The sequence below is a fragment of the Thamnophis sirtalis genome, unplaced genomic scaffold (genome assembly GCF_051295495.1).
Source record: "Thamnophis sirtalis isolate CommonGarterSnake01/CBP01778 unplaced genomic scaffold, rThaSir2_p1.2 scaffold_5, whole genome shotgun sequence".
In the NCBI taxonomy this organism is placed as follows: Eukaryota; Metazoa; Chordata; class Lepidosauria; order Squamata; family Natricidae; genus Thamnophis; species Thamnophis sirtalis.
This window is the reverse complement of record NW_028261385.1, coordinates 80,678,414-80,706,115: the sequence shown is the minus strand read 5'-3', so window position 1 is coordinate 80,706,115 and position 27,702 is coordinate 80,678,414. Positions and strand designations below refer to the sequence as shown.

The 27,702-nt window shown below is 38.3% G+C and overlaps 1 protein-coding gene across 2 annotated transcripts in view; it reads left to right on the top strand.

Moving 5' to 3' along the window:
• SLC24A2 (solute carrier family 24 member 2) overlaps positions 1-27,702 on the top strand; it is an 80,885-nt gene that overhangs the window by 3,125 nt on the left and 50,058 nt on the right. The gene's annotated exons all lie outside the window — the stretch shown is intronic.

Genomic DNA, 27,702 nt, shown 5'->3' with positions numbered 1-27,702 from the left:
GAGACAGTAGAACAGAGACGGTAGGCACACTGGTATCCTTATGCATGCCCCCTTTAGGTTTTTATCAAAAACTGAATCTCAAAGATAAAGCATGTGTAACTAAGAAACAATATATAAAGACACAAGGAACATTCAGTTCAATTGAAATTCAATTGAACACATTGAAGTAATAGTAGGACAGTTTCTAAAGGCAAGCAAAGTATAAAACAAGCCCATATAACATTATCTGAATACTATCACTGTTTGCTTCACCTTAGAAAATAGTGAGGGTAGGATTTACATTGAAGAAGAAAAGGCAGTATAATTAGCTATCCTGCTTCCAAATCAATGCATAATGTGTTGTGGATGTGTTATGCTGCTTGATTTATAGATTATGCCAATCTGATAAGCAGTCTTTACAGTTTGCAGTTCCGTTTTTGATCTCTTCTGTGGCACAAAATGTACTACTCGCAAATATTGTATGGAGAAAAAAAGTTTATTACTCACAAGATGTGGTCTATTATTTCCCCTATATGTCAGAGATACCTGTTAGAAGTTTTCTGCAAATGTGAAGATTTCATGACAAAAAATCTTTGGCTGTTGTGGGAGTTTTCACATCTAGGTTACTTATGTGTGTGATTCATGCCTCAGTTTCTTAACATTGGCCTAATTCAATTATTTGTCAGGGTTTCAAAAATGTTTATTGCTAGATGAATACTCTTGCACTGAAATTCTTCAGAATAAACACATAGTTGCAAGGTTGTTAAAATAATTTGGAGAAAGATTTTGATTGATAAGGATTTATATAAGATAAAAATATTTTATATTCATGATTTTTGTATGGTTACTGTAGCAAGCACAAACATAAACCTTGCACAATGACAAATTTTCGACTTTATCAAGTACTGAATATTATGGTTTTGAATACCAGGAAAATGCAAAATACAGTTTTCCTTGTATGATGTTACATTTCCACCATGAGCCCAATCTATGACAGTACTTGGGGTTGATAAAATATTTTATTCTCTGTTTGATTTATATTCTGCTTTTCATTCAGGAGTTTATTAGTCAAACTGGCTACTGATGTAGAGATTTGGTATGAGTGTGAAGATGTCATTCACTGTATTTTAATACTGCTGAGTAGTACATGGACTTTTTTTAGGCTTGAGGTGGTGGCGCAGTGGTTAGAATGCAGTAGTGCAGGTTACTTCTGACTGCCAATTGCCAGCAGTTCGTCAGTTTGAATCTCACCAGGCTCAAGGTTGACTCAGGTCAGTAAAATAAGGACCCAGATTGTTGAGGGCAATATATTGAATCTGTACACTGCTTAGAGAGGGCTATAAAGCACTAGGAAGTGGTATATAAGTCTAAGTGCTATTACTATTGAGTGATTGAATTCACCATAATGTATAATGTGATGCTTCCCTTACTTCCTATAATGGCCTTCAAAGTTATGGTTTATCATTTATTGTGGTTGATCAAGTAATATTTTGTCTTAAAATAGCTTTACAATGGACATTGTTAATTCGTTTTTAAATTTATACTGCGGTGTACTGATTTTTCACAATACAACAATAAACATTATGAAGGAACAACATGTTACATCAATTCAAACAGCATTCACAAAGAAACAATGAATCCTAGTTAAAATATTAACAGAATACCAATAAAAATATATCATCCATATCTGACATAGCAACAAGTTATAAATTTGCAATAACAAGGACATAAATGCTTATTTAAAGTAAGTTTCTATTAAAATCAACCCATGATTTTAATCTACTCTAAGGCCCTGGATCTACCTTTTTCTAATCTAGGCCTCCTTTCTTGATGACACTCATAATATACCAAATAGGATGCTTGGAAAGCCTACTCATAATTTCATGGAGAAATTATTATTTCATGTAGGCAAGACCCAGGCCACAGAGGGCTTTATATGTTAAACAAATTGAGCTCAAAAAGCAAGAGGAAGCCAGTGTAATTAAGCCAAAACAGGTGTCATGTACTCAAAGGGAAACACCAGACAGATGTTGTGCATTCTGGGTTTATTGCATTTTCCCAGTTTTTTTCAAATGCATTCCCATGTAACTGCATTGCAGTAATCTATTCAGGAATAAATCAGAGGTGGCCTTCAGCAGGTTCTGACCAGTTTTGGAGAACTGGTAGCAGAAATTTTGAGTAGTTCAGAGAATCAGTAAATACCACCTCTGACTGGCCCCACCCACATTTATTCTCTGCTTCCCGAGTCCCAGCTGATTGGGAGGAAATGGGAATTTTGCAGTAACCTCCCCTTGGAGTGGGGTGGGAATGGAGATTTTACAGTATCCTTCCTCTGCCATGCCCACCAAGCCACACCACACCCATCACACCACGCCCACAGAACCAGTAGTCAAAATTTTTTAATCCCACCACTGGAGTAAATCACAAAATTCAGGTCAGATAAAGCAAAGTTGATAACTCATACAGCTAAAAGAAAAGTATCCTTAACCCCTATTTCTAGCCAAGTACTCATGATAGGATGAGATTAAGCAGTACCCTAAAGTTACACACTTCTTTGAGTGGAAATGCAATCCTTACCAATGCAAGGAAAATGCCCCTTGTACTAGAGCAGGGGTGTCAACTCTATTTCATTGAGGGCTGCATCAGAGTCGTGTTTGACCTCAAGGGCCCAGGGTGGGTGTGGCCAAGGTGGGTGTGGCCAGCTCAACATCACTCGTGTTGGGGCACCTGTGGTGGCCGAAACACTCTGCCACTAAAAATAGGCTCTCGAGCTGTGACAGCCCTCTGCAACCCTCTGCCAACAAAAATGGAGCTCGAGCTCCCTTTTTGCTGGCAGAGGCACTGCGGGCCAGTCCTTCACTGTTTCCAGTGATCTGGCCCCCAGGCCTTCAGTTTGACATCCCTGTACTAGAGTTATCACCAACAACCAAACCCACTAGATCCAAGTTTATGTTTCATCAGTACCACAGTCTAGTCCAAGAAGGAGCTGATTACAGGGATTAATGCACCGTGTGAAACTAGAAAGAAGAAAACAGAAAAATGTCTAAATCCAGCTTTATACCTCCTGACAATCATACCCAAAGGTTTCATATAAATATTGAAGAACATAGGAGATGGAACAGAACCCTGCAGTTCCCTAGCAACTCTAATCCCCTGATATAGGACTCCAAAAACTGCCATAGAGATAGGAACAGCACCACGATAGTCTCTGATCTCCAATTCTCTAGTACTCCAAAAGGGCTTAGTGATCAGTAGTATGAAAAGCTGCTGAGAGATCCAGGGGTGCTGGCAGGGAGATACTTTTCCCACTACAGTCTTCAGTAGATCCTCTGTCAAAACAATCAAAGTTGTCTCCTTGGCCCTCTCCTGAAACCAGACTAAGATGGCTTCAGATAACCAGCAGTGTTTGGAATTGGTCAGCCACCTTGTTTAAGAAAGTAGCTTAGTTATTAAAAATGGAGGAACTGAAGTTGTTTGTTTCAGTTGAGAGTGCTCCTGTGTATAAGTTATACTCAGAAATAAGCTCTCTGAGGCTTATTGGAATTATTTTCATAGAAGTGTTTTAGTGCCTTAGGTTCTGGAAAATATTTTGGAAATTTGGTCTTAATATATATAATGCAGGTGGAATTTGTAAAGCTTGTAACATGATATTTCTGTCTTCTTGACCAAGCATTACATCAGAACTGGCTTCTAAAGCAATTATTGAAGTGGTAGATTTTGCAGGGCAGATAATGTGCCTTGCAATGACATCTTTTATTGACTGCAGATTTTATCCTGTATTGCAAGGACACTGTAGTAGTCAATGACAACTGTAAGGCAATATTGTGATGAAGAATTTATTTTGATTGCTAAGTATTTCTGTATTCTACAGAGTCTTTAATTTTTAAAAAGCAGCAGCAGCAGCCCATCATAAAAAATAAAAAAATACATTCATCTGGCAGTACTTCTACATTTACAGTATGGAGAACTGACTAGCTAACGTTCTTTATTTTGGATCTACAGGTACCCAAAATGCCCTGTCATGTTTGCAAATCTGGAAAGGTGTTAGCCAAAGAAAATTGTTGTCCCTGGTATTTATCTTTTAAGACTATACAGTAACCTGGGAGAAGGTCAGGAGAGTTCTAAGATACCTTATTAAAGAACCAAAAGGCTAAAGGGTAATCCTAGCAACAAAGCTGCAGCCCTAACAAAATGTACACAGTCCCAATTAAAAAAGAAAAGAAATAAGCTGAAGATATTCTGTATAAAACTACTGGTACAATAGACACTCTAAGAAATGATCGAAAAACAAAAGCTGAGGAAGAATTTAAACATTATCAGTATGCTGGATAGGTTTACATTTAATTTTAATATTTGGTGAAATCTAGACCTGCATGGAATCATAACATTTCAGACCTATGCATTACCTAAAATTCAACCATTTAGAGTTCATTTTTTAAAATCCTCATAAATTTGTATAAGATAGAAGCTTACATTAATCATGTCCTTTTTATCAACAACTCTAAAATGTTTTGTACTAACCAGTTTTTAAATAACAGAAAAGTTAGTTTCTTATGGTAAATGTAAGAATTTAAGAAAAAATGTAATTCTCGTTTATCACGGCTGTTAAAAAGTTGCTGTCATTTTGTTTACAAAGCGTTGTTAAATAGAGGATATTAGCATATTGTATAAACTGACCAGAGGTATAGTAAGTTGGAGAGTTACAGGTTAAACTCCAAGTGGCAGGAAAGGAAGCAGCTTCAATACACAGATTAAAGAAACTCTACAAGGGGTGGAATCAGGATGCTTGGAATATGGCTGTTGTATAAGACTTGATAAAGATGCAAAATGGGAGGATAGATAGTTACAAAAGGATGATGGTTATTGCACGTGGCACCGGTTAATTGCAAAATTGTTTCTCATTCAGTATAATCAAACTATAAAAATACATGGAGAAAATTGGAAAATTATGTTTCATAGGGATCTTGAAAAAAATATCACAAGGGAAACAGATGGGAGAAGAATCTATCCATATCACTTTTTCCTTGTTCTTCATAAAGATACTTCTTTGCCAACAATCATCAAAGAAATAGTCCAATATAAGGCTCTCCCCTGGAGTTAGTGTCAGCATTTCTTACACTTCTCTTTCTCTTTAAATTATGTTTAAATTATCTTTAAATTTCTCTTACGTTAAATAACTTTAAATGTAAGTCATTCCCAATAATGTTTTAAATATGTCTCTTCATAGAATCTTTATTTCAAAATTGACTGTTCCCACAAAACCCACCCGAGAAAACTCTGATAGCTTCAACAGGTTCTATAGGTTTGGTTGTTTACAAAAATACACATTTTTGACAAAATTTGCCCAAGCTATCCCCAAAAAGTAATTCTGAAAGATTTTCTCATTATTTCACTTTTTTTGGTTTAGCATCTCCTGACTATTTTTGAATAGCTTGGTTTTAAAAACAACTTTTAGTTTGCCGCATTGTTTTCAGAAACATGCAACTGCAAGAATCACAAATGAAAATATTCTGCTTGCCCACATAAATGTTTTAATTATATAAATAATTACATGCATTCATACATATATAAATGTACATAAATATCTAAAGTGATAACTTTGGGAAAGTTTTTACAGTAAAGGAAATGTAAAACAGAAACAGTTTATTGTATTCGAATATGTGATTCTCTTTCAGTTAGCCACTCTTAATTTTCACCAGAAACATTAAATTTGTTAGATATAATGAAACATTTAAATTTAAATATTGACTGTTTCTATAATAAGTAACAGTTGACATTGACTTATATGAGCAGACTTTTACTTGCATAACAAGACTTGCCCTTGCTCCCCTCCTCCCCTTCTCATAATCCTCTCAAGTAGATTTGGTGTGGGGGAATCCATTCTGCTGGCAGATGCATTTCCATCAGCAGGTAGAGATTATTGAATAAAATTAGTAGTGTTTCATTTTGATATTTGATGAAATTAAGTATTATTATCCATTGCTCATAGTGGAGGGGTGGATATCCAAAATATATGTTGACGTTATCAGGACCAACCAAATTATATAAAAGCATAGGCACTTCTCAACTGTTCTAGAATTGTTCAATAGACAAAAAGTTATCAGTCCCCTCCCATACGAATATAATAATATACACATTTGCCTAAGAGAAAATTGGGACTTGGTTCCAATTAGTCATATAAAGAATGAAGTTAAGTTAAACAAATCAGCTTACCCCACAGTCCTATGCTCTTAAGTATTAAGTTCAGTGGAACTGACTTTTAAGGTAATAATCATAATTCCTCATTTCTAAAATTTGACATATTACTGTGTTTCCCTGAAAAGACAGTCTTATTTTCTTTTGACCCCTGAAATAAGTGCTTAGCCTTATTTTTGGGGAGGTCTTATTATTTTTGAGCTGCAGGAAGCCCCTTAACCCTGTGACCCACGGATCAGCTGATCCAGAGAGGGATGGAAGTTTTGTCTTTGTTTCTGGCACACTCTTGCCAGCCCTAGTGTCACTGGGCCTGCTGTCCACTAAGAGAAGAGGCACGATAGTTAGGATTTGCAGGAGCGGCCTCAGTGAGGCCGTTCCATGTGAATGGCAGGTGCATGTGGGGCCCATGGGGCATGTTTCCCCCTTACTCCAGGAAATGGCAGGGACCGCCTGCGCATGCAGTTAAATATTTTAGGGGAAGGTTTATTTTGGGAGGAGGGCTTATTTTAGTGCATGCGCTCAAAAGCCCAATTGGGCTTATTATCCAGGGAGCTCTTATTTTGGGGGAAACAGGGTAGATAAATTGTAAGTGAGACATGTTGATCTCTATTGCAAGGTAATGTTAAAACCCCAATGAGTATTTCTGAAAATTATTACACTTTTGATGGTCTTTGATCCTAGAATAGTGTTAAGGTCAATGCTACATTGATTCCAAAGCAGTTTAAAATGATCATTCAGGTCTAGATTGATGGCAGCTGCAATTGGAATTGTATTTTTGGACCTTTTAAAGAGATCTTCAAAAGATGGCATATTTAGAAATTTCTCATTTTTCACAAATTAAGACATCTAAAGAGACTTCAGTGGCATAGTGTGTGGCCTTAATAGCTCTATAGAAGGCCACCCCTGTAGAAGAGAATAGTGGAAGAGAGAGAGAAATTCTCAGATTTTTTTTTTTTACTAAACAAATATTTTTACAAATATTGAGAATTTTCTTTGGCAATATGCAATTAGAAAAAAAAGTCATATATATCTAAACAGTCTTTACGTTGTTCGAAATGTACTCTAAATATATTTCTGGAAAAAGTTGAAACTACAAAAATGGATGTAATACTGATCACAAATTATACTCAGAAAATAATATTACAGTAATGCTTATTACTATTGAAATAAATAAAAATAAATGGCATTATGAATAAATAACACATTCACTTTTTTAAACCTGGTACATTCTGGTATTCCTAAATCAGTTATGAATCATTCTAAAATTTATATATTTGATTTAGCTTTTCAGTTTTTTTTAATCAAGAGCCAGTGGAGGTTGTGGCAATGTTGTATTGAAAATTTCAAACTTAAGGGATTTTTGCAAAAACCTTGACTTTTGTAAAGTTTGATATGGTTCAATGAAGCATTTCTTACATTAACCAAAAATGCCCCTGAGATCATTTAGCATATAGTACTTATTGTTAGAAGATCATGAATATATAATCTGATATAAGTTTAAAACTAGGGATTGCCCTAAAAATAATATTGATAAGGAAGAACTAGAGACAGTTTGTTCCTGATATTTTATGGATTGGCTGAGACAAAGAATGACATAGTAGATCAATTCCATAGTTCTTGAGCTTACATCAAAGGAATTGAGAGCATGGAAGTATATGGACCATTAAATCTATCTTACTACTTCATATTATAAAACTATTTTTTTTCATTAAGCAAAGCCTCTCACTTTATTTTTTAAATCTTAACTATTTACATTCATTTATGTAAATACTGTAGCTGTATTAAATTTAATTTTAAATGTTATATGTCAGAACATAACTTGAGAGAATGAACTATTGATACTGTGCAGGGATGGGTTCCAGCAGGCACTACTGCTGGTTAGCTTGTGTGCGTGCCACACCATGTGCACGCACGTGCTTTGTGCGCATGCACAATACAATTAAAATTATTCTGTGCATGCACAGAACTGAAAAACAAAATGGCGGTGCCTAGGCCCCGCCCAGAGAACCAGTTAGGGGGCGTGGCAGGCCTTGGTCGTTGCCAGTTCCAATGACCCAGGCCACCAAATCAGTACCAGTTCTGCCAAACGGGGTCGAACTGGTAGGAACTCACCACTGATACTGTGCCAACCTAAAAGGTGATAAACTTGTGAATAGCTTGAATTTTGCTACTTTATATGCACTTAACCTTCCATTGTAATCTCTATAGGGGAACTCAGTTCTGTTCTCAGGGTTTGTAATATCCAAACCTACTAATAATTCTTGAATGTTATAGTTAAAACACCAAGAAAGCATCTAGAATATAACTGTATATATGTTATTTATATTAAAATGAAATCATGGTTGAAAATTTTCATTATTGTATTTTTTGCATTTCAAACTGTGGAGGAAAAAGGAACATGCAAATGAAGCAAATTTGCCTGGCTTTTAATTTTTGCTGGAAAGCCATTTCTATGTTACAAATTCCCAGTTTTTGTGTACTGAACTATTTGTGAAATATTTTACCTTCATTTAATCCAATTGTAAAGTCAGAAAGTCATATTCTATAAAGTTCAGTGAAACAATGGCTTAAAAGCTATAGTTTTAATAATTAATGAAGGCAAGTGAATCAATAGAATATAGATTCTACATTCTTAAAAATGTATATTTAATATCTTGAAAATGCTTAGTGTTTGTATTTGGATTACATGGCATTTCCCGTTAAGACTTTAATTGCAAAGTACAGAGCAATGGTATCAGAAGCACTTTGTGCATTTTCTGCATACCTCATTGCAAAAGTAGCTATTTCATGTTGGATAGAAGAGGGTTGTTTTTTTCAAGCATTCTTATAGTCACTCTATAATATGGTTACAGATATTACTGCAAGATAAAATAAGGAACAATTTCAACCCCAAAAAAAAGAAAAATCTTAACATGTTTACAAAGACAAATCTTGTACAGTGACAAATTAATTTCACCATTGGCAGTAAGATTTGCCAAGTTGTAAGACACCAATTAAATAATATTATTTAATATTAAATAAACAATATTGCATGAAATATCGGTATCCTTAGGTATCATGGATTATCTTCAACAATTTATTTTTAAGATATATTAGAAAAAAATTGAAATCTCCATCTCAGGTTCATAAGAAAAATATTCTTTTTTATTTTATTTTGATGAATATAATCTTGACTGATTGGTTTTGTCAAAGTCTTAATTTTTTGTATAACTATTATGAAAAATGAGTTTTATTCTTGAAATAGTTACCTGTGAACTAAGGACAGTGGATGCTTTATGTCCACTGGGATTAGATGCTATTGAAGGGGAAAAAACAAATGGCAGACATCTGTATGGTGGATATCTTCGAAGATATATTACGTCTGACCAGACAATTTGGGTGGGGAAAGATTTATTTGGTTAATTGACCATTTTTTGCAATATCTAAATAGGACTTCTTTCTCTTCTTCATTGTTATCCCATCTTTTCCCAACTGACCAATCTACAATATTTATGGAATTATTTTTCCTCCATGAATTTTGGGTGCATTTATTGATAAATATTAAAATGATTGGTATATGGCAGGGGTGCTAAACTGGCGGCCCACAGGCCAGATGTGTCATGCACAGGCCACGCCCAACCCAGCTCTGTGAAGGGAAAAACATCATGTGACAGCAACGTGACGCCGCAAGTTTGACACCTGTGGTATATAGTCACTGAATGCTATAAGTGCAATGGTTTATTTAATAGCTAGATAATGTAATCATTCAATTAATATTGATTTCTTTTTTCCAACCCTAATCTAGCAGATACATACTATATACAGGAATACCATATATAACATTAATTGTGGAGAAGAATTGCTTTCAGATAGATTTGTCAACTGTGGATTAACAACGTAGAAATGGGGCATTCAACAGCTTTTTATCTATATTTAGGAAATCGTCTGAAATTCAGAGTTGACTTCTTTCAGGTAACTATTGTATAAGGATTACTTATCAGATATTAAAAGCAACATAGTCAAACCAAAGAAACATGTTGGATATAACCAATATTAGCTTGATGGAATGAAATAGTAGAAACCAATATAATATTTTGGCATTGGTTTGGCTCAAAACCATGCTGTTTTGTTTTGTTTTGTTTTTTGTGGGTTCCATAGTTCTTTTCAAGAGGATATCAGTTACCAATTTTCTGAGGATATAGGAAACCCATAATTAGTGAAACAAATTGGTACAAAACTGATAGCCAATCTTGGCAAAAAAATTCAACAAATATATCAACCCTTGTGTTGGAATTTCTACATAGATCATAGTTCCTGCTTCATTTTTACAAAATTTCTCTGGAAAGAAATTGAACCCTCAGATGTTTAAATAGCCCTCCAGCTTGTGGTCTTTACCTTTTGATAAACTTTTTTTTCCTTTTAATATTTAATATTTAATAATTTAATATTTAATATTATCCCTGCAGTATATTAAATTCATTTTATATGAAATGATAATAAAGGTTGAAACTTTTCTTTTTTTGGCTTCATACATGCCAAAACTTTCATAATTTTACCTTTTTTGCTTATTACATTAATTATTCTTTTCTACTCTTAAATCTTGCTTTATAATCAGACTTATTAATTATAGAAAGGACTTGTCTTTTACCAGATTTATCATCTGACTAAAGAATGAAGAGTTTCTTATTAGGTTGATTACTAGCAAAATCTTAAAAGAATAATATTGTGTGTAGAAAAAATGTGGATCATTTTATTTTTCTTTCTGTTTCTTATCTTTATAATAATTCAAAGTTCAATTTTAAGTCTAATTTTATTCAATAATGGTATATTGATATTTTAAGCATCTGATACCTTAAATTGTCTCTATATCTCATCACTGAATGAAAAGCAATAGACTTGGCAACAAACAAAATCAAAGTTTATGACAATTGTGTTTTTATGCAATAGAAATAAATGTGAGTAGTTTTTGAAACTAGCATGTAGACAACTAGCATTTAAAAATTTGTGCCTTGATTACATTAGATGTGTTTTCAAGCACCACCAGAAAGTATTTTATTACAAGCTACATCTAGATACCAGTTTGAATGTATTTGAGAAAACCCAGCTGAATTTTCATACTCCATTCTCCATTCATGTTGGTTTATGTTGGTTTTTAACTTCTCTGGTGTATTTCTAGCACATGTATATATCTAAAATCATTATTTGTTAAAATATGGTACATAAAATCTCAATAATTTGGTAAGATTTTCAAATAAAAATATTAATAGAAGAATCTTTTAATGAATAAAAAAAATAATTCAGAAACTAGCACTTACCTTGTTACTATGATTCAGATAATAAAAATACTAAGTGCAACTGATATTAGCAGCCCAATTGTTTTTCATGATTTATTGATGTACATTCTGTGTAGAAATAATACAGTCTTCAAACAAACAATATGTATGGTGGAAATAGAGCAGAAAATAAGCAATATGTTATGAACTAGTATCATTGTCAAGACAAACACTGATACCTAGAACTCTCTGAGGTAATTATAGATTAAAAACTAATTACATTTGGAATCAGGCTGCTGAGCTATGATTTTGTCATAGCTTAAGTAACTGCCATATTAACAGGCATTGAATGGTTTCATTTGATAGCAGTTCTGCCAATTTTATTTTATTTAATGATCAAAGGAATGGACATCAACAAAGAAAAGATTGGAAAATGCACATTATAATTCCAATTTTATGTCACCATTGTGTTCGAATGAAGCAATCATAACAGAAGCAGATTCCTGACTACTTCCTTGTCATCCAGACTATATAGAAAGTCAACTTGTCCTAGTAGAAGCCTTTGTGCACTTTTCATTACTCCCAGTATTATTAGTTTTAAAAAATCAATTGAGAAACTATGAAAAGTACCATTTTATTGAAAGTAGTAGAAGTTGTATTATAATTTTCTCTATAAACTGATTTGAGATTAAAAGAGGATAGATATAAATACTAGGAAAAGAGTAAATGGAGATAGAACAGTAATGATCAGAAAAATGAATGTTATGGAGAAACTTTTAAAAAGTTAAACATATTTATTTGAAGTCCATGGTCAGAAGCATTAGAGATATTATTTACAGCTTTCTCTAGATAGATGCCAAAATATTTCCACAGCATTCTACATTTCAGCCATTACTATAAAATCACTGCACAAGTAAATTATTAATGAGAGCATAAGCAAAAATTGAATTGAATAACTTGGTACAAAGTTATGGTACAAATGCATCTTTATTATTTTATTCATTTGAGAAATGGAAAATGTTGAGTGAATTATATCTGACAAAATCAATGGAATGTGCCAAAAGATTCTTTAAAAAAGGAGGGGACATAATTTTAATAATCTGTTTTTAAAGGACTATATTGGCTGATTCCAACTCTCTAACACTCAGGCTTTGTAGTACCACTCTCTGTACATATTATATTATACAAATCATATTATACATATTATATTATACAGATCATACTCTAAACAAGGTAAGATTACAGGAAGTTGCTATGACCTTTTTTACCATGGGTGTTAAGCAAATCACTGCAGTTGTTAAGTGAATCATGCAGTCATTAAGCAAATCCAGCTTATTCCATTGACTTTATTATTTATTTATTTATTTATTATTTATTTATTTATTTATTAGGCTTATATACCGCTTCATAGGGCTTTCAGCCCTCTCTAAGCTGTTTACAGATTATTATTTTTTAGCAACTTGCCCCCACAGTTTGGGTCCTCATTTCACCCACCTCGGAAGGATGGAAGGCTGAGTCAACCTTGAGCCTGTGAGATTTGAACCGCTGAACTGCAGATCACAGTCAGCTGAAGTGGCCTGCAGTACTGCACCCTAACCACTGCGCCACCTCGGCTCTTTGCTTATCAGAAGGTTGCTTACTTTGCTTATCAGAAGGTTGTGTTGGGATAACACAACAGTCATGAGTGCAAGGACCAATGATAACTCATTTTTTCACTGCTGTAACCATTTGCTAAGCAAATAGTTGTAAATTAAAGATTGTTAGTATTGTATTATTGTTTTAATACCTTCCAGTAAATGGTACTTTTTATTTCAATTATATTTGCAGCTCACAAGATTCTTAAGATTTGTTCAAAGCTATAAAATTTTGTGATTGAGTGGAGATTTAAATCTACTTCAGTTGGGTAAAACTCCAATAAACCTATTAAAAGTAAAAACCTATTAAAGAGGATAAGGAAGTTACATACTTGTTAAAATTTTAACCCCTTTTTCAGTTTTAAAATCCCAAAGAGGGTGACAATTAAAAGTTGATTACCCTAAATTGAAACAATTAGAACATGAGTGACTCAGTAAAATAATCTTAAAATAATGTTTGGAAAACTTAAAAATTATGATACAAGCTATCAGCTGGATCAGAAAGCAGAGCAATATCATTTTAACGAAATATCTGCTGAAATATAATCCAGATTTACCCCATTTAAGAGCCATTCCTACAGATAGTCCTTGACTTACAACCAGAGTTGGGACCGGAATTTTAGTTACTAAGCAAGGCAGTCATAATAAGAGATGACATGTGACCACTTCTCTTAGCAGCCATAATCCTGGCTATCCCCATTGCCATTGTTAACCAAATTTTACCAATTATTAGCTGAGGACTCACCCCAATCCAAGCCATTTTGGGCTTGGCTCCTCCCATTTCTGAGCCTCAGTAAGGTAAGGGTCAAACTTCAACTCCCTCCCCTTATCTCTTCCCCCCCGCCATGTCTATGCAGCTCTGTGGATATTTGCCAGACCCCAGGAAGCCTCAGATGTTCAAGTCTAGTCATAGTTGTCTTCACCACCAGGTAGGTAGGTAGGTTGGTAGGTAGGTAGGTAGATGATACATAGATGATAGATAGATAGATAGATAGATAGATAGATAGATAGATAGATAGATAGATAGATAGATAGATAGATAGATAATGGATGGATGGGGTGAAGGGAGGGAGGAGGAAGAGGAGAGGGAGAGAGGGGGAGAGAGAGAGTGCACATCACATGAGATACTGCTGTTGATCCAATAACACTTTTGGAAGAATTTCCAGGCAGTGAAATAGATTGGGAGGCAGCTAAAGTACATGTAGCAGAAATTTCAGCAAGAAACTGAATGAAAATCAGTTAAAGAACATTGTTGGGCCTATTACATAGCAATAAATCCTCTATGTCTGAGAATAACTGTCCCAAGGAAATACCTGATATGATACAGGGGCATTCAACTATGCTCCATAAATTAAATATTGGTGCTTATGGTCTTTTTGTAATGCTGTTGGTGGATAAAAATCACTTGCCTCAGCGCTGGCCTGGATGCCATAGTTGAGGCAAGTTCAAATTAGAGATCCATTGCCCCATCTGGTCTGGATTTGTGGAATCATTTTCAGCTTGTGATAATACTTAAAGCTACACATTCAGCCATGTGCACTTATGACCTAGTCTGTCATGACTGATTTGATCCAGACAGAGAGATTAACCAGACAGATCCAGAGTGTAATAAATACATCTTTCAGGAAGAGATGGGTGTCAGATACCTTAAAAGTATCATCATTGTGCCTGTTTTTCAAGAAGTCCACACTGGGTCTCTTTCATTTTCAAAACTATAATACAATTGCTAGTACTTCCTAATGTTCCCTTTGGTGGAACATCTTCATGAAGGTAGTGGCTATTCAGTTGTAGGGTAAACCTCTAAATCATTTGCTTTTTAGATCAATCTCATCAATGAACTAGAGGAAATAAGACTGAATTTGCACAATATATTTAAGTGAACCAAAAATTAAGTAAACATGTTAAGGCACAAACTCAACCTAACCAACATTAAAACAAAGTTGTTCAGATGCAGCAATGTGATCTTTACCTGACCTAAGTAAACATGGTGTATGAACCCAACCACACTAAATTAAGTAAAGTTGTGGAGCTCTTCACATTCAGTAGTGTCATTGCTAAAAAGAACTGGAAGTAAAATTCTTGGTAAGAGAACATTTGCATTTCCCCTTGACACAAAATTCAAACTAAATTCAAGAAAAACCATTTTAAAACAAATCTCTAACTGAAAGTTAAAAGCAATTACTTCAGGACCATGGAGAGCTGCTTCCAAAATAAATACAGTATATGGGGCAAAGAACTCTTGGACCTTAAAATATCGTATCATGCCTTTAGATACAAAAATAATGTTGGATTCATATTGGTCTTCTCATTTGTAATAAAATTATGCCAGGCATATTTTAGTCTCTTTTACAAGAAGTTTTCTAGTTATGTTAATTAAACTCTAATGGGAAGAAATAAGTCAAATATAGTTTTATAAAAATAAAACTAAAGATCAGGTCAGCACAGAAACTGCTCACGGTTGGTCACCTCTGAATTTGCTTAGGGGAAGATATGTTCCAGATGTGCTGCAGATTAAGATAGAGATGTGTGAGATTAGTTTGATCTCATGCCAAATGCCTACTTATCTTTTTTCATTTTCAGTGGGAGAAACAGTTGATTTAACTGGCTCTGAAGCCCCTTAAGCAAGAGTAATTTAAACTGCCTAATTAAGATTTACCAACAGTTCCATGCAAAATTTCTCTTTCAAAAACTTGGTTATTTACATAGAAGGATGTGATGGAATATATTAAAAGATGCATGTGTTTTGTAAGAATGTGCAAATTGTTCAGTTTCTCACACTATCCAAGAGTTCCCTGGCTATCTTTCTCCCCTTTTCAGGAATAGCCATGTTTATATTTAATATCCAACAACAATTGATATTTCTCAACCTCAGATCCTTAGACCAGTGTAAGGAAGGCTATTATGAGGGATTATAAAGTCTAATTATAAATAGATAAACAGGTAATGACATTAGAAATATCTAGATGTTCTGTAGCTATTATTTCCATAATTTGGTAAAATTACGCTAAGTATTTTAGATAGAAATTTTTAGATTGGATTTTTGAATTGTTCTTCAACATTTTGCTCAGATGTGGGGGGGAAATCAATACCTACCATGACTTATTTGTATTTTAGAGATGTATTCTGTTTGTGTAATATCCTGATCAAATCCAATGACAATGAAGTGGGGAAAATAAGTCTCCAAATTTGGCATAATCAAGCTAAACATAATTAATATTGAAAGTGGATGAAACTGCCTTCACAGATGCAGTAGAGCATAGGATGGAAATGAAATAATTAAAGCAGCTACATCTTTTTTTCCCATGTGCAGCCAGTTTATTTTGTTGTGAAAAAAATAGCTGTATATGTAGTTATATACAGAACAGTTTATGAAATAGTGGTAAGGCTGAAAGAAGAGTCACACTGCTTTAATTATTCAAAGAGAATTGTTTGTACATATTCTTACACACTGCAAAGTATCTCTTTTGAACTATTTATTCACCCATTATTAACCCATTTATTATTTTACTCCTGCAAAAGTTTTATCCATAGCATAGCATAGCATAGCATATACTTTTATGTAAAAGACTCAGAAATCAGCATGGTTGAATTCACTTGGAATGTTTTAATATCAAAGAAAAGGGTATAAAGAGACTATTTTTATTTTCTATTTGGAAGCAGAATCGAATAGAAGAAAGTGCCTATTTGGAAGCACAGCCTAATAGATGAAAGTGGCAGAAATAACTAGATGAGACATTATTGCATTCCCCAGTTGGGGTGAAACATTTTATCTATAATGAAGAACTTGCTGTTCAGACTTTGTGTTGCTTTGTTCTGATTAATCCCGTGGTAATAACAGTACGAAGAAAAGTTGTCTGTTTGAATGACTGTTACAAGGAGACATTAATCATTGCCAAACATTGCATTCAGCAAGTTAGTTTGTAGCCTTTCCAGTATAATTTGTCCTGTTTCTTGATTTGCTTTCAAGCCTTAAATTTTTTATCATGCATCTTAATTATTAATTTGTGTTTATTATTTACTTTCAGTGAGATTATTTTTGATACCTAGGATCTCAACCTTGCGTTCAGTTATAACACTTAAGTTGGTTATTCTTTCAAATTGGTGTTGATGCTTAGTGTTGAATTAATTTTCAAAAGATTAACCCCCTTACTTCAAATCCATATGGAAACCTAGGTAGTTGAATCTTATCTACTCATACTGCTAGCAGATAGTTGTCTATCTCTACTTGATTTTCCTATGAGACCTTACAGTTCAATTTACCCTTACTATTAGGAAGGGGTTTTTTTCTATAATATTCAGGTGGATCTATCTTCTTGGAACTTAAACTCATTATCCTCATTCTACACTCTGTCATGATAGCAAAAGGTCTTGATTTTTTTCGTCTGTAAGATTCCTTCAGATATTTTAAGGATCTTAATTTAATCTCCTCTCCTCTCTACCTTTTGACTCTTCTGCTCTTGATCTTTTCTTCTATTTTCCCTCTGTCATCTTATTGCCCTTTTAGCCTTCTGCTGTTGACCTTCTCTCCCACTCTGTCTTATCTATGCTTTGATCTTCTGCTCTTGATCTTCATTTCTCTGCCCTTATTTTGATCCCCTCTTCTCCTACCTTTGACTCAATTTTCTCTTTTCAAGAAAAGAGAAAATTGAGAATCTAGTATCTCTAATTTTTCTTCATAGAACTTAAGAATAAAGAAGAAGAATTGGAGCAGGGAGACTTACAGATGGATATGTGCACATATATCATCTAGTCAATTTGATCTGATTCATGGAAATTGAACATTAATTTTAATTTTAAGATTATATTATATTTTATCAATAAATTTTTTCCAGAAAAATGGGAGGCAAATAGTTCACAAACCCACACTAATGGGCAAGGAGAAAGAGCAAATCCTTAGTTGGATTTAGGGCCTGAGATAAACTCAATTTGCTAAAAACATGATGTTTTGAACCATTGAAAACTGAAAAGGAAAGCCTATGCAAATTGTGGGAACCTGAGAAGTCATATGCCAATATAATGGTAATTTTAAAACCTGATCTACTTTTCTAAACTATGTATTGAAAGAGTGAACAGAAATAGGAGTTCGAGGCATGCTGGTTCCCATTATGTTGGGAGGAGCTGCTTTACCTAACTAGTACACATTTTGCAATTATTTTCTTTCTTTCTGATGTGATCACTAAAGCTGAGCATGAACATTCCCAATAAGCATACATTGGATGCAGGAGTGGGTTCCTGAGCCGGTTGCTACTGGTTTGCTGTGCACACGCTTTGCTTGCTCATGTGCAGTTGACTAAAAATTGTTCTGTGCATGGAAAGAAACATGCCAGCAACGGCAAAGAGATTGGGGAACCGGTTTGGGGGCGTGGCCAGCCTGGGTCACTTCTGGTTCTGCAACCGAGGCCAAATCACCACTACCGCTTCGGTTGAACCGGAAGCAACCCACCTCTGGTTGGAAGGAGGACTCTGCATTTGTCCAAGAGACCATCTTCCAAAAATGTCAGTTTTTGGAGGGGGAGTAGAACTGATAGAAATAAGCATAGACCTAGGCATAGAGTTGTATATTATGAGAAATTATCATTGAAAACATTTGTTACCTAATTTAAGTAGAACCCATTAAAACCAAGAGTGTAGGGTAAGAGTGATTTTGAAAATTTTGGAAGTTCAGAATATCCGAACATTTTTTTATTAACAGAATGAATAAAACTTTGCCCTACCAAAGTAAGATACAAATTGAATTCTAAAAGTGAAATATTCAGTTGTCAAGGATTCTATATCCTAATTGCTTTCCATTTTAATAAATCTGGCTGGAGAAGCCAATATGAATATCTTATTTTGGGATGTTTCCAGATGCATTGCTCCAAGACTACTATTATTTTCCGGAGCGAGCAACAGGAGGCTCCAGTGGATGGAGCCCAATTGGCCAAAAGACTGGGATGAAGCTGAAGCCACGCCTCACCCTCCACCCTTTACTTCCAGTTTCATCTCAGCCCAGCCAAAAAACGAGACCTATTATTCTTCTCTCCTGTGTTTTTACCATTCCTGGACCCTCCTTGCAATTGCAGCTTCCTTAGGAATCATTCTCCCCTTCTGCCAGTAAGTTGCCTGGTTCGGGCATTCTATTTCTGACCTCCAGAGACACTATTTGCATTGCTAAAGGCTGGGAAGGCTTGGTCGCCATTGCGGTGAGCCATTTGGAGCCGTGCCAGCCATGTGGTGGCAGCTCTGGTTCCTGAACGATCGGGAGGCTTGAGGGCTCGGTATTTTCAGCTCCATGACCTCTCGTCGCTCTAAATTGATTGCGGGAGCTTCGGTGGGTGGAATCGAGCCGTGGCGGCACTGGGAAGAGCACGAAGTCTTTCTGAGGCTGTGAGGCGAGCCGCGGATCGGCGAAACAACGCGTGGGCGTTTCAAGCTGAGAGAAGCCTCAGCGGCAGTCCCTGAAACCCACCGAGTTTGGCGCTGGCATTGGGGCTGCCTGGGAGGTAAAATGATGGCGTTCTTTTTACTTTTCCCTTTTTTTCCTTGCCTTGCTGCAGCTGAAGAGTGAAGAGGAGAGAGCACTGAGGAGGCTTCGAGTGGAGGGCCATGAGTATTGCCACGTGACAAATGGCAGAGGAGGCATGAAGGTCCCCTTCTCCCCCACCCTCCCCTAGGGAAGGCCCCTCTTCCAGGCAGTGCCCCACAGCCTCGGCTAGGGCTCAAAAGGTGGCTGCTGCCTTTCGTCTCTCTCGTGCCACACAGAGGGGGGAGCTTAGGAGGCACAAGGCCTTATCTAAGACCTTTTCCAGGGCAGAAAATTTAAGGGCCCAGCAGGTCAGGCTAAGTGCCTCTCCTCCTCATTCCAGGTATCCTTTGGAGGGTGCACCACAGTCAGTCCCCCCCAGGTTTTCCAGATTCTCTTGGGAGGTTTTTTGGGGAGGCTTCCCTTCGCCGCCTCTTTCCCTCTTTCACCTGGATTTAGAGGATTCCTGCATACAGGTGCATTCCAGTGAGGATCAGGCCTTCACCAGGCCTACTCTGGCTCCCCAGGATGGGGCAGCTCAGAATCCAGTGAATCCCAATTGGGATTCATTGGATGTGGATGACCTTCCCAGGGGGTTGCAGAATCTTATTGAGAGGGCCATTTCATCTGGCATTGCTGCTGGCCTACAGCAGCAGGCCACCCAGTCCTTAGTATTGGACCAGGGCAAGGGCCCCAAGCCCAGCTCCTTTTAAGTACGTCCTCCTTCTGCTCCAGTGAGCTGTCCTGTGTCTCCCTCCCTAGTTAGTGAAGGATCAGTGTCAGGGGATGAAGCCAATGGATCATGATTTATCTGAGGATGATGATTCCAAGCCCGATCCTCCAGCCTTCACTTGCCTTTTTTCCACCAAATTTATTCCAATTCTTCCTGCACAAAGAGTGTGCCACTGCACAGGTTGAGGAGGGTGAAGGAGCTAAGGACGGAACTAAAGAGGGGAGTGCAGCAAAGAAGCATAGAGGCCCCGTCTTCTCTGAACTCAAGATGGTTAAGGAGGAGATCCCTGGCCCTCGCCTATTTCTGGAGGTGGTAAAGAAACAATGGGAGAAGCCTACTGCCTTTCCCAATCCTGGCAGTAAATGATAGGCGCTTTTATAATATTGAGCCAGATTTCTCCCAGGCATTGCAGCTACCCACTCTGGACCCACCTGTGGTCGCCTTAGCATCACCATCTCTCTGGTGGCCAAAGAGGCTGAAAACCTTAAGTGGATGACAGGAAAGCAGAAATGATGCTGAGGAAGACGTTCCAGTCAGTGGCCTGGGCCATTAAGGCAGCGGCGTCTGCATCGTTCTTCAATCGTACGGCTATCCTGTGGATGGAGAAGATCCAGGAACTCATCCCCCCAAAAGATGTGTGGCTCCACTAAGACCTAAACAAGTTAGTGGTGGTGGCGCAACTTTTGGCTGATGCCACGTTGAATGCCATGAAGTTCGCTTCCAGGGCAATGGCGTCGTCCGTTACTTGTCGCCTTCTTTGGCTCCGGAGTTGGCAAGCAGACAAAGTCAAAGTAGCAGCTGGTGTCAGCCGACTACACAGGGGACTCTCTCTTCAAAGCTGCCCTTGACCCACTCCTCGTGGAGGACAAGAATAAGAAGAAAGTACTGCCCACTTCGGCAAAAAATGGGGAGCAGAAGTCTACGCCGTTCTACTGCAAGCCCTCAGATCGCCCTCGGGAGCAGGAGGCTCAACAAAGCAGGTACTCTTCCCCCAAGTTGGAGAGGCAGCCCGAGATAAATTACAACAGGATAGGCCCTATTTCCATCAACAGAGTAAGCGCCCCTTTCAAGGGCAAATAAGTCATCTCCGACCCCACCCATTGGTGGTCGCCTGGCTCTCTTCTCCGAGGCCTGGGCGGAGATTTCCTCAGATGCTTGGGTGCTCAGCACGGTCACTCATGAGCTTTGCCTAGAGTTCCTCTCCATTCCCCCGAACTACTTCCGCACATTTCCCCCAACTCAAAACATAGACAAGCGCAAGCGGATGCGTCAGGCTATTAAGCATTTGCTTGACATTGACAATAGAACCAGTCCCTTCGGACCAGGTGGGTCGGGGGTTCTATTCAAACTTGTTTATTGTGCCGAAGGCTTTGGGAGGTTTGAGGGCTATTCTCGACTTGAAGCTCTTGAACCAATATCTAGTTTACCGCAAGTTCAAGATGGCGTCTCTTAAGTCCATATTGGCAGGCATACAGGAGGGAGACTACATGGCATCTATAGACCTCACAGAGGCTTATCTCCATATCCCCATTCTCCCGCTGCATAGGCATTTCCTCCGGTTCTCCTATCTGGGGCGCCATTACCAATACAGGGCCTTGCCCTTTGGGTTGTCATCCGCACCCAGGTCATTCACCAAGGTGCTGGCGGTTGTGGCAGCATTCTTGAGGGGTTTCCCCATTAGATTGCATTGCTACATTCTTGTCCAGAGGGCATCCCCGAGTCAAACAAGGGCGGACCTTCTGCAGGTGATAGACAGCCTTCAATGGTTAGATTTTTCTGTTAAGTTCTCTCACACCGTCCACTAGGATCCTTCATTTGGGGGCTGTTATAGATTCCCATTCTGGGAAGGTTTTTCTCTTCCCGGACTGTAGGTCCAGTTTGGTTAAAATGGTTAAGCAGGTCTGCAGGGACCATTATGTTCCCATAGCCCTTCTCTCCAGCTTGTTGGGAAAGATCATATCCTGCATTGAGGTAGTATTGTGGGCACAGTTGCACACCAGGACTCTGCAGTGGTGCCTCCTGCTGTTCCAGATGGCAACACCAGCAGCTCGCCAGCCAAGGTTGAACCAACTCCTCAGGTACTGATCTCCCTCAAGTGGTGGCTGTCCGCAGCCTTGCTCAAGGGGTATGAGTTCAGGGACCAGGAGCGCCTCATACTCACCACGGACACCAGTCTGTTCGGCTGCAGGGGGCGACCCTGGGATGTCAGTTGGTGCAGGATCGGTGGTCCTGGCAGGAGCTCTGACACAATATCAACTTGTTGGAGCTCCGATCGATCCATCTGGCGCTTCAACACTTTCGGACCTCCATCAAGGGTCATCACATTCTGCTCCTCACCAACAACATGGCAGCCAAGGCCCACATCAATCGGCAGGGGGCACACATTCCAAGGCACTGCACACCGAGGTGATGTTGCTGGGCAGCTGGGTGGAGAGACACCTGCTGTCAATCCGAGCAGAGCACATCACAGGGATCGACAACCATCAGACCGACTGGTTGAGTTGAGAGATGGTGAACAACAGAGAGTGGAGCCTCTCCCTGGAGCTGTTTCAGAACATCTGCCAGAGATTCAGATGACCGGTGGTGGACCTCTTCACCACTTTGGCCAATGCCCCGATTCCCCAGTTCTTTTCTCGGTTCCCAACTCAGAGAATGGAGGAGGGTCGATGCCCTTCACACAAGGTGGTCAGGCAGGCTATTGTATGCCTTTCCTCCCTTCCCCCTCATTCCCGGGATAGTTCAGAAGCTAGTCAGGGAATAGGCAGAGCTGATCCTGGTGGCACCTCACTGGCGGAGAAGGGCCTGGTTTGTGGATTTCATGACCCCGTCTGTTCAGCCTCCATGGTGGATCCTGGAGGGGGAGATAGAGTTGCACCAGGGGAAGCTAGTGCACCTGGAGCCACACTGGCTGCAACTAGCCATGTGGAGATTCAGTGGGAGCACCTGAGGGAGGCTCACTTGTCGCTGTGAGTGATTAGAACCATACAGGCCTCGCGCAGACAATCTACTACGAGGATCTATGACTCCATCTGGGTTTCCTTGGCCTGGTGTCAGGTGAACCAGGTAATGCCCACCAGACTCTCCCGGGGCACCATGTGTAGGCAGCTGGCTGCCCTTGCTACAGTTCCTCCAGGCGAGGGCCCAGTTTCCTTTACCCAACTACCAGTTTTTAAGAGGTTTCTTCGGGGGGGTCTCCAACCTGCGCCCTCCAGTGGTCCATAGATTCCCCATGTGGAATCTCCCTACCATGTTATGGGCTCTAATGGATGAACCCTTTGAGCTGTTGAGGATGGTTAGCCTGAATCTCCTAACCCTTAAAGTGGTGTTTTTAGTGGCTATCACGTCGGCTAGATGAGTGTCAGAGTTGGGAGCACTTTCCTCCAGGGATGATTTGTCCATGTTCCACAGCAAAAGGGTTCTGTTGAGGTTAGATCTGGTTTTTATGCCAAAGGTGAATTCCATTTTTCATCGTTCCCAGGAGGTTGTATTTCCGGATTTTTGTCCGGAACAGCAGTGGCACCAGTTGGATGTCCGACAGGCCCTGAGTATTTATTTGAAGCAGACAGCCTCCTTCCAGAAGTTGGAGGCGCTGTTCTTATCTTTCCAACCTTTGTCGCTGGGTAAGAGGGTGACGTCTTCCACCATTAGCCGGTGGATCCGCTTAGCTATTATCCTGGCATATGTCCCAGAAGTTGCCTGTGCCAGCCGGTTTTACGGCACATTCTACGAGGAGCGCTGCCACCTCAGCGGCTTGGGCCTCCCAGGCTCATTTGCAGAGTGGCTACGTGGGCTTCCCCATTGCCATTTATTCGGCATTACAGGTTGGATGCATTTGCATCGGTTGATGCGGCGTTTTGGCACAGGGTGCTACAGCAGGTCGTTGTAGATCATTAGTTCCCCACCCATGGGATTTAGCTTTAGTAGATCCCATCCACTGGAGCCTCCTCTCCCTCACTCCGTAAAATGGCAGTTGCTCTTACCTGAACTGCTATTTTTGGGGCTGGGACAGGAGGCTCCAGTTTCCGCCCTAAGGTAGTCAGTCTAGCTGGGGTGGTGGGAGTTCTCCTTTGTGCCTTGTTTTCAGGTCTTGGGGGAGCTAGCTTTGATGAAACTGGAAGTAAAGGGTGGAGCACAGAGGCGTTGCTTCAGCTTCATCCCAGTCTCATGGCCAATTGGGCGTGTTAATATCATCCACCGGAGCCGTCTGTCCCAGCCCTGAAAATAGCAGTTCAGGTAAGACCAACGACCATTTAAACTACCTTGAAAAACACTGTTAATGCTCCAGACATGGCTTTGGAAAAGATTTTGAAAGTCAAAAATAATCACCCATCATTTGCTAACTTTTAAAATGCCCAGGATTGATCAGTGGGAGTTGAATTTTGGGTTTTAGTATCTGATTATGGAAACGTATTCTGCCACAAAACTGTAGGACCTTTAATAATTTACTTAGTTTACTTTCCTACAATTGTAAAATATATTAAAATCTATAAATTTAACATCCAAACATGTTTTATCATTTTAATGCTGGACTTTTCTTTTGTTTGTTACTACTTACTGTATAGTCTCTTGAAGATTTTTGTGATATCTGTTATTAAGGTTTATTGTAATGGTTTTGATTTTGAGAATATTTTTCAATGTTTGCTTCACTAAACCATATAGTTATTTTAGTTATTTTAGATAAAACCTTGTGCTGAAAAAGCTGTAATTCTAAGAATGGAAGTAGAACATATTTTTTGCAAATGTGCGCTCAGCTCCTTAAATGAGGCTACAAATAGATTTCTAAGAATAATAGTATCTGTATTAGGTGTTAGCTTTCCCCAAATGTGTATGCGTGTGCGCACACTCACATACACTAGTGTGTGTGCATATATCTATAAACTGATGACACTGTAAGGCTACGGTTTGGATTGCTTTCTAAAACTTTATAAAATGTTTAACAAGGTTTTATTTTTTACAACAAAGTAAGAGGGTTAGATCTTTTTAAAACATTTTTGTTAAGCTTCATAGCCCAATAGTTTGGACTCCACAACTCTGTCTTATAATAAAAAATAAAGGTTTCAGAGACAAGAGTATCAATTCTTAAAGCAAACTTGTAGTCAATAAACCTGGAATTCAATTAACTTGCAACTTCAATTCCATTGGTAAACAGGCACATAATCTTTCTGATATACTGTGATTCTTTGCAGTAGACTTGTTACAGGATAATATGTTAAGCTCCTGCTTTGTTAATATGAAAGAAAATTTGGCATGATTTGTTGGGACCTTAATGCTCTTAAATGTTTGTCCTGTTCTTAGTCCTGATTATTATAGTTATTAATTAGATAATGGCTTCCAGATATTTAATTTGTGTTAAAAAGCAGAGGTATTTAATTTATCCAAAGTACAGTCTTTTACAGTGAACTGCTATTTTACCAAAGTGCTATTTGGTGAAAAAGTACATGAAAAATGGAATAATTGTGTGTGCGTCTGTGTTAAAATACTGGGAAGACATACAGAAAGATTTTTTGTGCAAGTGTTGCCTTCAAGTGAGGTGTGTTTATATTTTAATGACCATTATGTTTTTTATTTACTTGCTCCTTCAGTAAGAATAATAGGTATAATTAATTATTTACTTCATTGTAATTAAACTCAATAATTTTTTATTTGCTTAGGGTTTCTTGGTATTACTAAAGATTAGAGCGGAGGACATAGGCTCCAAGGGTGAACTGTCTTCATCTAAAACCTAGCAGTCTACCCTGTTTCCCCAAAAATAAGACTTCCCCAGATAATAAACCCACTCGGGCTTTTGAGCGCATATGCTAAAATAACCCTCCCCTGATAATAAGCCCTCCTCGAAAATATTGTAACACAGCAGCAGCCATGAGGTGACCATACTCACCGCCTCCTGCACCTCAAAAATAATAAGGCCTCCCTAAAAATAAGGCCAAGTGTTTGTTTTGGGGGTCAAAAGAAGATAAGACCCTGTCTTATTTTGGTAGTTAATACAATAGGGCAAGCTTTTGCAGAAGATAGGTCTTTACCCAAAGGTTCCCTCTCCTGCCATTTTCTGTTGAAGTACAATTTGTTTTGTAATTGCTTTCCCATTCTAAGCTGAGAGATCCCCTTTTCCTGTATCTTCTCCTATTTTTCCTCTTTACAGAGAAACCAGTTGTATCCTATAGAAAAGAATATATGCTATGTGTTCTGTCCCCCCTGCACGGCTCTTAACAAACGGCAAGACGAATAAACTTAAAAGGAACTTTCTTTATCAGTTCTCAGTTCAAACTGGCTTCGAGACCAAAAATAACATAAATACAGTCTCTAACGAGGTAACAGAATACAAAACAACTCTTACAAGCAATGCACTTCTCCAAGTGTAACCTTGAATCAGGGTTACAAGAAACAGAAAGCACTTATCCAAGTGTATCTTCCATAAATCACGATTGATGATCAAGCAATGTTGTACCAAACAAGGAATGCACAAAGGAACGTTGACTCCTGTGACTAGGGCGTGGCAGCATCCGTCCTTTTATCTCCAAAACCCCACTAACGAGCCCCAGCTGCATTGTTAATCTTGCATTCCGAAAAGACTCACAGAAGACTGCTGCTGAGTCACAACAGCTATGTAGCCTAATTAGGGTTGAACTGTGGACTTCTTGGTGATCTCTGAGTTTGGTTGTTTGCTTGCAGACTTTTCATTATTTGACTAGGTAACATCATCAGTGCAAGCAAGTGTGGGGTTTGTCTCCTGTTTATATACAGTAGCTTGTCCTACTAGTGTTGATGGGGTGTGGCTTTTTCCCTTGGTAGTTCTCAACTTTTGATTATATGTATGGGATTACTATAGTGTCTAGATGTTGTGTTACAGTCTTTATTATGAATCCTGAGAGTGGTGATCCCATGAGAAAAAACAGGAGTCACCTCTGACATGCAGTGTAAGGAATGTAGCCACTATTTAGGACAAACAGATTGGCATCCATGAACACCTACTAGCAGTCATAACATACAATGAAAACTCCTTAATCTCACAACTCATGGACAGACTCAACTATAATGTCAGTTGAGAAACTGTGAACACCCTGGAGCAAGCTAAAAAAAAAAGCTACAGATTTTCTGGAAACTTCCTTTCAGACAAATGAGCCATCAATAGGTCAACTATATTTACACACCCATTTTTACACATTCAAAAGAGACAATAAAAAACCAGGAAGGAACCTTAGAATCATCTCCAGCAGCCAACACCCAGATAAGCAGAGATTAACACCAGGCAAACAATCAAGCAGAAATTAATATCTAATCAATTAGATCTTCCAAGAAGGAAGCTAATCCCTCTGGCTAAAACATATGAAGAATGGTTGTAGGGGTTGGGTGTGTCTAGTTTAATGAACAGAGTGACATGATAGCAGTGTTCCCAAATTTGAGGGGCTG